We start from the raw sequence: 11100 nt of genomic DNA, 5'->3' as shown, positions 1-11100 counted from the left end.
GTGTGTGACCTTCCCTTTATTACACCTCCATTCTGAGTGTGGTTGTTATTAATTTATCTTCTTCATCCTTATCTTTCTTTTCATTTGTGTGATCTTCCTTTTATTACCACTCCACTCTAAAAGTGGAGGTTATCATCTTCTTTGTCCTGATCTTTCTGTTACTTTGTCTGATCTTCCCTTAATTACAACTCCACTCTGAGTGGTTGGTGGCTATAATCTTCGTGATCTTCCTGTTACTTTGTGTGATCTTTCTTTTATTACAGCCCACTCTAAGTGTGGTGGTTATAATCTTCTTCATCCTGATCTTCCTGTTACTTTATGTGATCTTCCCTTTATTACAGTTCCACTCCAAGTGTGGTGTCTATAATCTTCCTGATCTTCCTGTTACTTTGTGTGATCTTTCTATTATTACAGCTCCACTCTGAGTGTGATCTTCCCTTTATTACAGCTCCACGCTGAGTGTAATTGTTATAATCTTCTTCATCCTGATCTTCTTATTCCTGTCTATATTGAGATGTCGGATGAGGAGGACAGAACACAAGGAGCACGATCTCTACAACCTGTTCTTCTCCAGATCAGGTATGTACACATACAAAAACTGTACGGGGTCTCAAATGATCTTCCTTAATATATAGTAACGGATACGTCCGGCTGATATGAATGATAAGTCTTTTTTGTTAAACAAGAAATTAGAATAATCATTTTTGCGTTTTCTCCATTTATCCAGAAGATAATTTCGACAGCAATTTCTTTTAACCCTTCACAAATATGCTAGATAGAATAGAACGAATTTCAATAAAACAAAACAGAATAGAATTAATTTCCAAATTAGGACCTCATCGGGTATGACATATAACAATTATGATTCATATAAATACACATAGAACAGTGTAGAAGATATAAACCTATTGGCTTATTGTTCGGTTTGTATATCAAATTTCTTTTCAAAGGTGAGAACAGCTCAGTGCCGAGTTTTCAGAACAAGTTCATGTTAATTTTGTGAGCGCACGTAGAGTTGGTAGGTTGTTAATAGCATCTACTTCATTCTGATTTCTTAACCCCACTTTAAATACCTGCTCGCTCGTGCTCTTGTAATAAGTTACAATAACAGGTAATATGTCTTTAAAATTGATTGAATCTGATTTTAAAGTTCCTCGCCGAGCAGTGAAGAATTGGTCTTAACATGTTTTAATAATTTACAACCTTCCCATCTGCTAATTTTCTGGATTTTGTTATATAATTAAAGTTTAGTATTGGCTTAACTGGTTCGTGTTTAGGACGGCGGGGATCCGCGCCCGTAGGTTTGTTATCGGACTCCATAAAGTACTGAGGGAACGAGTTGACCAATCGATACCCTTACTTCCGGTGTAACTCCTTTCACAAAGATTATAGTAAGTCTTGGTATATGTTTATATTAAACAGTTGATTAAACTATAAAAACTACGCGACAACATGGTTTATACCAATATTTAACTCAAATCCGCCATTTTTTAAAACTGAACTAGAATTTCTAGCCTTACAAAAAGGAATTGAATAAAAGAAACAACTTGCTGTGCTAATATGAAGATTAAATTACATTAAAAGATTATAACCAAAACTGTTTTTCAAAAGGATAGCTCCAAAGTATTTTTATTATAACTTTTTCACTGAGGAATAATTTGTTATAAAGTATAGAAGCAAAAATGTGCATTGCAGAGTTGTTTATATATACAATACTATAATCATACCAGATGTTACGTAATTAGGGGTTCCAAGGGGCCAGAAGTCTTTTGAGCATTAATAACTGAAAAAAGAGAATTATTTTGAAAAGCAAGGTAGAACAAAAATTGCGAAGAATTGTGTTTTTAACATAAGCTACCTTTACATTTTTGGTTCATTGCTCCGGTAAGGAGTTAAGGGGTCGGCCTCTAAAACACTATTTATATCTTTAGAACGGTTAAATAGTTAAGGTTTTACGTTTCCAACGGAAGACCTTATAGTTTTCGTACAGTTTCTTCTTATTTTTTTTCGACAAATTTTGTGCAAGCGTTTTCTCGAAAATTATTTGTCTGATTTCAACCATTATTTTACAGATGATTACAAGTACGTGATCTGAATTTTGATTTTCTGTCATCACTTCCGGTACCGATTTTATTGCTAATTTTATAAACCTTTACGACCCGTTTTGTGAACAGTTGATCTCGAAGAATATCAGAGATATAAATATGAATTTTTCAAGATAGGTAGTCCATATTTTGAAGTTGTGCCTATTGCTTTTGTTTAACGCCAGTGGCGCCATTTGTTAGCGCTCATCTTGGATCGAAAATTTGGTTCGAATTTTGAAAATTTTCATACGTTTTGATATGTACATGTATCTTTTTATAGGTTGAAACTTTGTTAAGAATATTTTACAAAAGTGATAGAGTATTAAAAGTTGTTTCCAACGAAATCAAGAAAAAGGTGCTGGCTCCTTAAATTAGGGGCCAGGAGACTTGTAAAGTCTACTACAAATAACTTAAAAACGATCAAGAATTTAATGCGCATTATAGAAGCAAAGGTGTTGATCGTAACAATATCTGTTTGAAAAAATCGTTGCCACACCCATTTATTATGTAATTAGGGATTTTTAGGGGCCAAAGTCCTTAAACTTTGACGCAATATATCTAGGGAAGGAGACATATTTAATTAGGAATTGTAAAAAAGAAAATGTCTGCATTAATGATTCTATTCGATTTTACTAATCAAAACATCAATGTCTGTTCCCATTGAGGATCTCGAGGGCTGACCCCTAAAATATTCAATCATTTGTGTCTCAAAAATGAACAATAATTTTAGATAGGTGTAAGAACAAAAAATACATGACCTTTCATTTAATATGAAGATATAGGGGTTGATTTCTCAAATAAGGGGCCAGTAGGGCTCTTAAATCTTTTTAAAGTAACCCTTTCCTGGGCGATCATTTGTTATAAAAAAGAGCTTATAAAGCTGAATTTAGAATTAAAATCGGATGATGCATAACAGATACACTCTATGTGTGGGTTGAAAAAATATTTTTATTCCGCGCTTTTTATTAAGAAAATAGTTTAAGGATCAAAGTTAAATAAACTCGTACCAAAATTGATTCGATAATTGTTAAGTTGTTCTTGAAAATATTAGGGTTTTTTGTAAGGTCGTACTTGGAATTGTTAAAATTTGGGTAAATTCCTACTTAGAATCATTCGGATTTTTTCTAAAGTCGTACCATGATTCATTTGATCATATATATATATATATATATATATATATATATATATATATATATATATATATATATATATATATATATATATATATATATATATTCAGTTATAACTGCATTCCACCTGTATCTCAAACGACCGTGAAGTGAGCGACCAGCGCGCTAGTTTCCCTTCGTCATCGACAGCAAGATTTTTGTTTTGCGTAGATGGCCCAGTAGTTAGCGCGGTGGCCGCTCACTGCTAGGAGAATGGGTTCCAGAGGTCGCGAGTTCAAGCCCCGGTGTATATATCATACAGGAACTTTCAACTTTATTGTTTACATTAACGGAAGACCCACTTGTGTCTTCGCAACGAGCTTTGCTTTAGTTTTATTTATTGTTTAATTCCCAGTTTGGGAATTTTTTCAATTTAACCAAATAATTGTCTGATTAGGCTTTGCTGATTTTCAGGCACGTAGCAATGTTTTTGAAGGATGTTGATTTATCCGATATTTTGACGAGCGAAAAAAAACTCAGTTCGCCAATCTTTAGAATCCTAATCCGGGTGTGTTTGTGTGGAGGTATTGCAGAGAACATGTACCCACAAGTTCTTTTTTATTTCTAATTTTGTTAATTTCATTTTTATTCGTTACATTTTCAGTAGATAGAATGTTTTATCGTTAAAATGACAGATGTCCTAGGGACCCGGTTTAACGATGGAATTCGTCCCATATACTCGCTTCGTAGTAAGTAAAAAAATTATATCGCGCTGTATCTCGCCTAAATTTTCATATGATTGGTCTCAAATACCTACAGGGTTACTCATTTATGTAATCCCATATTACCACATCAACTGTTTTTACAATGATATCGCTGTCACTTTTAACATCACGTTTGAAAATTCGCTGTTCATGGTCGCCATGTTAACGATAAAGTTCTGAGACATTCCGATTGCGATTTTCGACAAACTGGCAGGCAAATTCAAACGCGTATTTTAACAAAATGCCTTGGTACGACTTATTAAATGGATATTTTGTGGACAAAACTACATATGCATGTTCGAAAAGGTTTTTAATGTATAAAATGTGTTTTTCCTCTGCAGATTGTTATGCAAGTATATGGGACGAATTCTTACTGTGACCTGAGAGAAGCCTGGTCACCGTAAGATAATTCTTTCTACATGTTCAGTAAAGAGTGGGGGCGCCTTCTTCTTCTACGTTCCTGTATATGATCTAGATCTAGAATCGTGAAGCAGTTTTGTACGCTGTCTTATTTTCTTGTGATTAAAAATACGATAAATGAAATGCTACTAACATGTATCTTTATACGCTGACAATTGCAAATGTTTAGTGTAATCTTATGATTTATGATAATTTTAATGAGTTTTTGTTTGGACTTCATGACCCTAAAGCAAACATTTTAAGGTACGCATTTAAGTAACAGGATGCTCTCTCTCTCTCTCTCTCTCTCTCTCTCTCTCTCAATCTTTTCATTAATAATGCAAACATTTAAACAATGTCAAGAATATACCAGTAAAAAGAGTGTTTTGACATGCTAAGGACTGCGAACGCTAACGCCCGTTTCCCGCCTACATTTTACATCCAAATATTTCGGAATTTCTGTCAGATATTCAAACATAGGTAATCACAGATTACAAAGCTCACCGAGTTGAGACATCACCCTTATGAGATAACACCTTTATGAGACCACTTTTATCATATTGTATGAAAATCATACTTTATGATCTTGGATATTCATGGATTCTGTTTTGACACTATATAATATATCATCTGTTAAAAAATTGTATGATAATCAAATGTTCATATGTTAATCAATACAATAATATAAAATTAGATATTGCATCCTATCATATTTAGAATATATATCATATAATACAATAAAATACCCTAATAAACAATGATAAGATATGATATTGTAACGTATGATATGACATTGTATTGTGTTATACATTATTGTATTTGATCACATAATACAATATTATAATATATAATACAATATAGTATAATATTACAATATCATATTATATAATACATCATAACATTGAAACATATGATATTAAATTGTATAATATAGTATGATATTGTATGTTACTGTATCATTTTTAAATTACAGAAACCCATATCATATTATACAATATCGTATAATACAATATTATAGAATATACAATATTGTATCATAGGATACAATATTATATTTTGCAGTATCTTATGTAATAGTATCATGTGATAAAATAACAAATTAATAATACAATATAATATTTTACAATATTGTATCATAATATACAATACTATACATAAAAATATCATGATACAATATCATATAATAAAATATCAAAAAATTGATTCAATATCTCATCGTATCATATAACTTTTTATAATATAACATATGATATTATATTGTATCATAATAAACAATATTGTTTCATATCATACAATACTATATTATAGGAATCATGTTATATCATTTATCAACAAACACATCCATCTATTTAGCAGGTTTAAATGAGGTAGGTGATTTCTTTAGCATCTTTGATAATTGAGATCAGGCTCTGCATCTGAAGCTACCTCTGCGTTTCATTTATTATATAGTTAAATCAACTATGCAAGCTATCATCTATAAAACATGTGACCTGTTAAAAAAAACTTAACCTCATCCACCATCCGAAACCTATGGCTCAGATTCAGCATTCAAGCCTGTCAGGTGCATCAGTATCAAAGACGCATCATCCATGCAAGTTTGGTGATGTTCGGACCAGTAATAACTAAGACATCATCATCAGAGGGCACTAGCAATAAAAACCTTAACCTCCTCAAGCATCCGCAGCCTATGGCTCAGATTCAGCATCCATGCCTGTCAGGTGTATCATAAGACACACCATCCATCCAAGTTTGGTGAAGTTAGGACCTGTAATAACTATGATATATTTTTCAGCATCCTTGATAATCGAGATCAAGCTCTGCATCTGAAGCTACCTCTGCAATTCATTCATATTACAGTTTAATCAACTATGCAAGTTTGAAATAGTACTATTATCTATTAAACATGTGACCTGTTCCAAAAAACTTAACCTTATCAAGCATCCGAAACCTATGGCTTAGACTCAGCATTCAAGCCTGTCAGGTGCATCAGTATCATAAGACGCACCATCCATGGAAGTCTGGTGAAGTTAGGACAAGTAATAACTAAGATATAATCATCAGAGGGCACCTGTTTCAAAAACTTAAACCAGCTCTTAAAACCTTAATCTCCTCCAGCATCCGAAACCTATAGCTCAGATTCAGCATTCAAGCCTGTCAGGTGCATCAGTTTCATAAGACACGCCATCCATGGAAGTCTGGTGAAGTTAGGACAAGTAATAACTAAGATATAATCATCAGAGGGCACCTGTTTCAAAAACTTAAAACCTTAACCTCTCCAGCATCCGACACCTATAACTCAGATTCAGCATTCAAGCCTGGCAGGTGCATCAGTATCATAAGACGAACCATCCACGCAAGTTTGATGAAGTTAGGACCAGGAGTAGCTAAGATATAATCATTTGAGGGCACCTGCAACAAAAACTTTAACCAGCTCTAAAAACCTTAACCTCCTCAAGCATCTGAAACCAATAGCTCCGATTCAGCACTCAAGCCTGCCTGGTGCATCAGTATTATAAGACACACCATCCATGCAAGTTTAGTGAAGTTAGGACCTGTAATAACTTAGATTTTGCTATCAAAGGGCACCTGCAACAAAAACTTTAACCTGCTTAAAAAAAACCTTTACCTCCTCCAGCATCCGAAACTTATGGCTCAGATTCAGCATTCAAGCTTGTCAGGTGCATAAGTATCATAAGACGCACCATCCATCCAAGTCTGGTGAAGTTAGGACAAGTAATAACTAAGATCATCAGAGGGCACCTGCAACAAAAACTTTAACCAGCTCTAAAAACCTTAACCTCCTCAAGCATCTGAAACCAATAGCTCCGATTCAGCACTCAAGCCTGCCTGGTGCATTAGTATTATAAGACACGCCATCCATGCAAGTTTAGTGAAGTTAGGACCTGTAATAACTTAGATTTTGCTATCAAAGGGCACCTGCAACAAAAACCTTAACCTGGTCCAACAACCTTAACCTCCTCCAGCATCTGAAATTTAGGACTCAGATTCAGCATCCAAGTCTTTCAAGTCCATAAGTAGGTCCAGATGCATCATTCATGCAAGGTTGGTGAAGATAGGACAGTTAATAGCTAAGATACAGGACCTGCAACAAAAACTTTAACCAGGTCCGGACGCCGACGCCGACACCGACGCCGGGGGTATAGCATAAGCTCCCCTTGACTTCGTCTCGGTGAGCTAAAAATTAAGTTTTTCTACTAAAAAGTATAATCAAATCCTAATCAATGTATATCAAAATAAAATTTGTAATCAAATTATTTATTTTTAAACAAAAGTTTTGCTAACGCGTGGTCTTAAAATTTTTCAATGAAATCGGTCTCTTTGAGTGAGGAAAATATTATTTAGCGGCCAATATGTGCATAAAAACTTAATAATAACATATTTACGATATATATTAAAGTAAAATTTCATTTTAATTCATATCTGTTAATTATTTTTCGAAAATTTACACAGTAAAATTCTTTTTTTGGAATGTAATTCGGTCTGTAGACATATGCCCCCCCCCCCGTGAAACAACAAACCCTTTGGTAAAAATATGCTAAATGACAATAATTAAAGCCCCTCAAAAGGAATTTTTGTTTCACGGAGGAGAAAGAAGTTTTAAAAAACATTTCCGTTTTCCGTTATTGTCTATCATGAAATGAGCTATTTTAACCCAAAATACAAAGTTATCTCTCTTTGTTTGACCAAATCATTTATATTTAATGAAAATATACATAAATGTTTACATTATTATAAAGAATAACTTTAATTAGACAACTTTCAAAAAATGACTTTTAGTTAGGCGGCTAGACAATGCTATCGTTCACAGTCCTTTCAGTATGTCCTTATTCCCCTTTTATTTATAATTTTTGGAAGGAGTAGGATGTTGTTAATGGTTTTAAAGCAATTAAATTAGATACTTTGTACAATGCTTCATAACACTTACCGTCCATATTAACCAAATATTGATAATTTGTTTTTAATAAGGTTAGCAAGTAAATTATAACATCGTTTGTCGCAGAACATCAAGAATAACTAGGATTCTTCTAAGGGACTTACTTTTTTTACATGCCATTAATACTAGTAACTTTACTTGCATTACGAATGGATGGATTTCAAATATTCTGAATGACTGAAAAACAAAACATAAATAAGATTGCTTGAACTAACGATTTCAAAACAGCATACTTACCAATACCGGTATCTATACTACTAATCTACTATTAATATAATAGACTCGAATGTTTGGGCTTTAATACCGAAAAATCGGAGGGAATACTGTCTTTTGTTTTATATATTTTAAACATCATTGGTACTTAAAGATTACCAATTTATTTTTTCTCAATCAAGCTTCGTTTATTAATAATCAACGGAAATTTCTTTTAAAAATCCGGAAATCAACAGGATTTTTTTTATTTTACAATCTTGCGCATGCACATTACATTCATCCTAAATCACAGGAGGCTCTTTTGTTTATGTTTCCACAATATCACACCTGTATAGATAAACTCAGAAACGATAATGCAAATACGTGTAAATTTTCATTCAAAATGTGTCATATATATTCTGTTCATCAAAGAAAATACGAGAGATAACTTTAACTCAGTGCATTTATTATGAAAAATCTCGAGAGTTCCAAATGTCAACATTGTGTGTAAATTTGAAGCGAGTAAAAATGTTGCTGAAAAGTGTTGAATTCTTCATTAATTTGAACTGAATTTTTAGATAAAAGGTATTTACAGCCTCAAAATGGTTTGTTATGAATAATTTGACTGTTATTTTCAATGCAGCTTCATTAATTTTCGGAGCGATTCTGCAGTTTTTATTCCCTCGCGCAACTTAGGGATATAGCATCGCTACCGTGCGTGTGTGTGTTCGTATGTATGTATGTATGTATGTATGTATGTATGTATGTATGTATGTATGTAATGTATGTATGTGTGTGTGTGTGTGTGTGTGTGTGTGTGTGTGTGTGTGTGTGTGTGTGTGTGTGTGTGTGTGTGTGTGGGTGGGTGTGTGTGTGTGTGTTTGTGGGTGTGTGTATGTGTGTGTGTGCACTCCACTTCAATTTTCTAGTAAATTAATAAAAAACCTTCCAATAGAATTTCCTCAACCTTTGCACAAATATGCCTCATTGTAAAAGATTAAAACAAATGCACTGTCATATTGATTGGTCAAATTTTTATGCAAAAACTTAGATAAAATTACACCATGGTAAAGGAGGGGAGGGGCATACATTATGACAAAATTTGTTCAAAACTAAAAATATTTATCATAGATTGCACACTTCTGTAAAATAACAAATAAAAAATGCATGTGCCTTTCCAAACCATTAATACTATTACAAACTAGAACTTTTTTTGTCTTCCACAAAAAGTAAGGGCTTTTCGACATCCCTTTTCCCTTTTTTGATGAAAATGTCAGGTAAAATCGTATCTATTTTTTATTTAAGAATTCTTCACCGCCTTGGTATAATCAGTTGCCTATTAGAAATATAACCTTATATATAATGCGATGTCAAAAAAAGATAACTTCAGCACTTTAAAAGTAAATATACTTTTAATTTCTAAAATAATATTTCCAAAAAAATCATAAAAAAGTAAGCATTCCTTTCTCTAATAGAAAACGTGGTATGCCTAGAGTATTAATGGTCTACGTTCATTGAGCAAAGCGAAATAACTCTTTGTAAATCACTTTTTCAACTTTTAAAAAGTTGCAATATTCACACACTTAATACTCCTATAAGAAGTCAAAAAATGTCCCTACGGACCATAATTTTTAAATTGTACTCTTTACTCAAAAATTAAAACCGAAAAGATTTTAAAAATCGGATGAAAAATAAAAAAGATACAGCTAAAGGGTTGTTTTTAGCTTTGACCCCTCTAGATCCCTTATCTATCAAAATTTTTATTTCAAAACATTTTCCGGTCTACAAATTAGGTCCTTCAATATAAATATTAGATATGGAAATATTTACTTAAAAACTGTTTGAGAAAAAGTGGCACGCGTGAATTCAGTTTAACATTAAAACGATTTTTTATCAACTTATAAAACCGGAAGTTCTCAATGGTTTCAAACGAAACTTTAAATATATGATGATTATGACAATTTTAACATTTTTCATTCCTCATTTAAAAGATTTGGTGGTTATTTCAATTTTCAGTTTTTTCATCCCCCCCCCCTTTTTTCATAGTTTGAAGTCTAATATCTCAAAAACAGCAAGAGATACAAAAAATTTGTCGCTTACGATTTTGTATATCATACTATGTAGCATCTAAATCCTTAATTTCTTAGTTTATAATCAAAAAATAAAATAGATACAAAGGTCCATTTAATAGTTTGTTTTTTGCATGTGTAAACCGAAAGTATATAGACCGTAAGTCCAAAAAGGGACATACGGAAGAACTAAACAATTGCTAAAAGAATCTAACATTAAATTTTTATTTTTCTGTTCCGTTTTGAAAAAATCCATGACGAAACTTTGTCGAGAAGAATAATGATAATAAAACAGAACGAAAACAATAGGTCTTTTCGACCGAAAGTCGAAAAGCCCTAATTATTATTTCATTAAATCAATGTTATAATCAATTTTGTATACGAGTTATCAATTGAAATTTCTGAGTAGGAGTTATCAATCTTCCGCTTCACTTCATTGAAACCAAAGTGAAAATAAGCAGTTCAAATCAACAACTTGATATTTTTTGGATTTAGATCTAGTACAGGTAAGGAAAATGTAGTTTTTGC

The sequence above is a fragment of the Crassostrea angulata genome, chromosome 8, assembly GCF_025612915.1.
Source record: "Crassostrea angulata isolate pt1a10 chromosome 8, ASM2561291v2, whole genome shotgun sequence".
In the NCBI taxonomy this organism is placed as follows: domain Eukaryota; kingdom Metazoa; phylum Mollusca; class Bivalvia; order Ostreida; family Ostreidae; genus Magallana; species Magallana angulata.
Note: the sequence above shows the minus strand (reverse complement) of the source record.